Here is a 5,678-nt window from a genome sequence, read left to right on the forward strand (position 1 = left end):
TCAAATCCCACTAAATACATACATAGCATAGAAATCATAACTACATATATCTTAGTCATGCTCATAAGTTTGAAATCATAGGTAGCTCATTTTCATAACATACTTCTAATGTGAGAATTGTCCTTTCATCATTACAATCATGTTGGCATAATTCATATAGTTAGGTCCTAAGTCACCTTACATCATAACTTGTATGAATTCCATACCTTGAACTTAGAGTAGAACTTAAATGCATAACCAATTGACTTAAAAATCATGTGATTCACTTGAAAACATGCATGATCATATACTTTCTTTCAGTCCATACATAATTCATAAAGATAATGTCATTAGGAAGTATAATTGAAAATACGCATAATTAATATCATAAACCCTAGGGATCAATATAGGAGAATTAATAGAAAAACTCTTTAATTCAAAGCAATAACTATCGATTTATATCAAAATAAACTCATAATCATAATTTTAATCATAATTCATGTAATTGGATAGAGATCATAAAACCCATAAAGTACCATACTTTAATTTGATACAAAATTTGAGAATTTGGTTGGGCTTCATTGATGAAAGAATCCATTAATCAATATCCACATACCTTAAGTGAGAAAATCAAATAATTTGGAAGAACTTGAGAGTTTTGATGCAGAGCTTGGGTGAATTTATTTGAAATCTTCAATAGAGTCCTTGAGAGTCTTTTGTAGATAGAGAAATATTTGAGTAGGTGAATTATAGAAGAACGAATAGAATTAGAGGTTTAGGATAATTTATAGAATGGAATTAGGTCCTAAAAATATCTAGATTTATTAACGAACAATTTCAAAAAAGTCTAAACTGCCCTTACTAAAAAAACTAAATTCGGATAAAAACGCGGACGTAGCGCACACTTTACTATTTTGCGTAGTTTATTTGAAAAGTCTATCTTTTGATATACAGGTCCTAAAAATCCACTAAGACCATTTTCCCACAGTTTTTGACCCCATAATCGATATTCTAAACTCGGATTTACCAAAAAGCTTAAAGATAATGAATTACATGAACGACCTATTTCCAAAGAATTTTTAAGGCACTTCTGAGCATTTTGAGGAATATTACATTGTACAATAATCCACAAGTTATAGATCCACTTGTAAAAGCTAGACTAAATTTCTAAGGTATCTAAAGTTGGGGTCTACGAAATCTTTCTATGACCCGTAAAAGATTCTATGGGTTATCCTATTCGACCGTAGAAGTGATACTGCAATATAACTTTTAGTACTTTGATCTACGGACTGGTCTACAGTCCTTATTTAAATCTATGACCCATACAAGGACTCCTACTATACACTTGAAAATTTCTAAGTTTTAGGACTTCATCTACGAATTAGGTCTACTGCCCGTAGAAACTTTAATGGTTAGTAAGCTTGGTCCATAGTTCCTCGTACAACTCATATTTCCTAATGTTCAACTCCATGAGTCAATCTATGATTTGTGAAAACTTCTGCAGGCCATAGATAGTGTCCGTACAAGTCAAACTTCAGCAAAACTAAAGTCTTTTGCCGAGCTTTCAAGTTTGAAGTGAGTTAGAATATTTTAGGGTGTTACAATATATCCCCCTTCGGCTGATTCATCCACCAATGATGAACATGCTAAGAATTTGGACGAAGAACAAACACAAACCAAGAACTGAAACAGCGAACATGCAAAATGACACTGAATCTGAAATTAGGGAAGAAGTATTACCTTTATTATTGACACTAGAAGGAATGAATTGATGAGGGTATATTGGTTTCATATGTTTTCTAGCCTCCCATGTCGCCTCTTTAATAAATAGATTTCTACATAGATTCTTGACCGATGCAACTTCTTTGGTCCCCATCTTGCAAACCTGGCGATCACTAATCTGATTTAGGATATCCTCATAGGACAAGCTATCTTTTATATAAATTCTTTTCGTAATAATAATGACTGAAGGATTGCCATAACACTTTTTAAGCATAGAGATGTGAAACACTAGACGAACGGACCGTAACTCTGATAGTAGCTCTAAATCATTAGCTACATTACCAACTCTATTCAAAATTTGGTACAGATCAATGTAGTAGGGCCCTAGATTCCTCTTCTTCCCAAATCTCAGAAGAACCTTCATGGGTCAAACCTTTAAATATACCCCCATAAAACTCCAAATCTCTCCGCCTAACATTAGGTAAAACGTTTGGAGACTTTGTGTTACACCCCACACTTTTAAACTCAGAATGTCTCTTAAGTTCCTTAGACATTTTCATGTGAGCCAGATAAGCTACGACACTATAAAATGACTCTAAGGAAGGGAGAATGTGATACCCCATAGTATAGAAGGTTGGAAATAGAATCATAAGAATCTAGAAGGAATTGGAGGCCAAGTAATGAGTTGTACGACTCGATTTACCTACGTAAGCCACTAATTTAGAGGTCTTACATACCTAAGCTACTTAAGGATATACCAAGCTTATGTAGCACAGATTACACAGTCTTTTAAAATAAGACGAGATTACAAACCCATGAGGAAAAAAAGAGAAGGACACGTGGAAGCACCTCAAGCAAGTAGGTGACCCACCTGCTTGAGGGGGGTGGACCCCACTGCCACATGGAAGCCCCTCCTTGATTGCATGATACGGTGGCCCAATAGGGGCTGGACACGTGTCACCAATAGGGGATGACACGTGTTCTTACACCCCACACTCTTGAGATCAGAATGTCTCTTAAGCTTCTTAGAAGTTGCTATGTGAGTCGAATAGTCTACAACGCTATTAAACAACTCCAAGGGAGGGAGAATATTATACCCCATAGTAGGGAATGTTGGAAATAGGGTTATGAGAAGTTGGAAGGAGTTGGAGGCCAAGTAAGAAGTCGTAGGACTCGACTTACCTACGTAAGCTACTAAATTAGAAGTCCTACACACTTAAGCTACTTGACTACATGTCGAGCTTGAGTAGAAAGGAGTGCATACGCTCTTGATGTAAGATGGGATTACGAGCTCACGAAAGAGAAATAAGGAAATAATGCGCCTACTCGAAGCAAGTAGGTGATACACCTACTTGGACCAGCAGGTGATGCACCTACTTAGGGTCAAGTAGGTGATGCAGCAGCTTGGGGTGGACCCCACTACCATATGGCAACATGTGATTGGCCAAACAAGTTGAGCTGGCACCCTAGGATGCTGCCACATGTCACCCTAGAGGGCTGCGACATGGAATCTTCTAAAGAGGTGTATATATATGTATTAGGTGACTCTTAAATTGTTCATTATCCAAAAATCAGCCGAGGAATTTGAGAGAAAAACGTGAAGAACGACAAGGAACAAGGCAACCATGTTCTTGAGAAATTAAAGGTAAGTTCTTTAAATTTTCTCCGTGAATTAATTATCTAAGGTATTCCTCAGACATATGGAGGTGTATATATGTGTATTAGTTTGAATAATGAGTCGTTAGTTGATCCTTACATTTGGAAATTTGAGAGAAAGTTGAAAGAACAAAGAGAGAAAACGTTAAGATCTAGTTAACAAACCCGTTTTTGAATAGGACTGTTGTTAGTAATATTAGTATAGGTTTGGAGGACGATGACGTGAACGTGATTAAGAGAAGTCTGTAAAAGGTATGTAAAATCTATTCTTTCTCTTCTTTTGTCATGTTTTCAAGTTAAGTAATGAATGATATAATCTTGAGGGTAAACCTACTTATAAATGCCAAGCATAATTAACGAACCTTATTTAATTCTTAATGAAAGTACTCTTACAGTAATTGAACTAGAGCTTCTCAAGCCTTCCATACGCTAGGAAGTGAGGAGTACGTAAAGTCTATCTTTCTTTTCTTTTGGCATGTCTTAGTCTTAAGTGGATTGTGTATGTAATGTGGGCATAATTCCATTTATAGAAACTTGATTAATGTTCATCAATCTTATTCACTTGTCGATATTAGAACTCCTGCGATAGTTGAGTTATGGACTTGTAAGTTTTCTACATGACGAAAAGTAGTACACGTGAAACCTACCCCTTCTTTCTCTTAAAACAGTTTAATGTAAGTGAAGCGATATCTAATGTGAGTTAGAGGTGATTACATTTATAAGTTTCGGGTATAACGCGTGACTTATACTCACTTCTTGAGGTTAGGATTCTTAAAGTGGTTAAACTCCTAGTCCTCGAGCCTTATATATGCTGAATAACGATTGGATGTGTAAGATCCTATACCTAGAGACTCTTTGACACATCTTATGATGATATTCGGGAGATGGTTGTTATGTTACCAAGTTTTATGTGCACGTATATACACTATTATATTATATAGGGATCGAGCCTTACGTTCCTCGGTGCTAACGTGTTATATATATAGAGATCAAGCCGTACGTTCCTCCGTACTAACCTATTATATTTATGGATCGAGCAGAACTCTCCTCGGCACTAACGTATTATATATGTAGGGATCGGGCCGGACGTTCCTCGGCTCTAACCTATCATATCTATATAGATCGGGTTTTATGTCCCATAGCGCTAATAGTATGCATATACCTACGATTCTAAAATGATGCATTTATAACACCGAGTCCCTAAGCGGGCCGGATACAATATGTAATAATGATATACATAACCTTATTTTATAAGGTGTAGGTATAGTACTTTGTTAAATTTTATACTTTTCCCCTGCATCCCTATGGTAACTATAATTTCCTTATGATGTTTTGTACTTTACATACTCAGTACATATGTCGTACTGACCCTCCTTTCTTTGTGGGACTGCATTCATGTCCGCAAGTACAGATACACAAGTTGGGAATCCATCAGCATAGGAGTCCCACCCAGCGATCCAGAAGTGCTCCTTTGTGCGGGAGCCTAATTTTGGTACTAAACCCTGATGTATATCATTTTGTTCACGGGTACGGCGGGGGCCCTATCCCGCCTTATATTACTAGTGTTTTCTTTTACTCTTACAGGTTTGTGGATATGTATGTGAGATGTATATGGGTTGTATATGAGATGTATATGGGTTGTATATGAGTTGTATATGGGTTGTATATGAGTTGTATATGGGCTGTATATGAGCAATATATGGGTTGTGTATATGTATCTGTACAGTTGTGCTTACATGAACTGTGTTTTGGGGCGTTCCCTTGTCGTGACAGCCTTGTCGTCTCACATATGTACTTGTTACGGGATGACCCCATAAATTCTGATAGCCTCATCGGCTTATATATTTTCCTACCTGTTGTAACACAATGAGTCAAGTAGGAGACAAAGTTATTTACGGTTGGCAGGAGTACACGTGGGTATCCGGTTCGGGCACCCGTCATGGCCTACGGGGTTGGGTCGTGATACTTTGCATGGTTTCAAACTCTCTTGGATGATCTTCATTTTCTCCATAGCCTGATGAACCAAGTCTAGCCTTATCAACTTAGCTTAATGAACTTTGAACCAACCAATTGGAGCTCTACATCTTCACCCATACTAAGCTTCATAAGGAGCTATTTCAATACTCGAGTGTTCAAACATTATAAGAGGCAAGTGGTCATCTCTATTTCCTTTGAAGTCAATAACATAAACTCTCAACATTTCCTCAAACGTTTGAATCATATATTCTACTTACCCATCTATCTAAGGATGGAATGAAGTATATGATTCACCTTCAAACTACCTTTCTAAAATGACTTCCAAAATTAGGCGGTGTACTAAG

This window comes from Solanum dulcamara, chromosome 3 (genome assembly GCF_947179165.1).
Source record: "Solanum dulcamara chromosome 3, daSolDulc1.2, whole genome shotgun sequence".
Taxonomy (NCBI): Eukaryota; Viridiplantae; Streptophyta; class Magnoliopsida; order Solanales; family Solanaceae; genus Solanum; species Solanum dulcamara.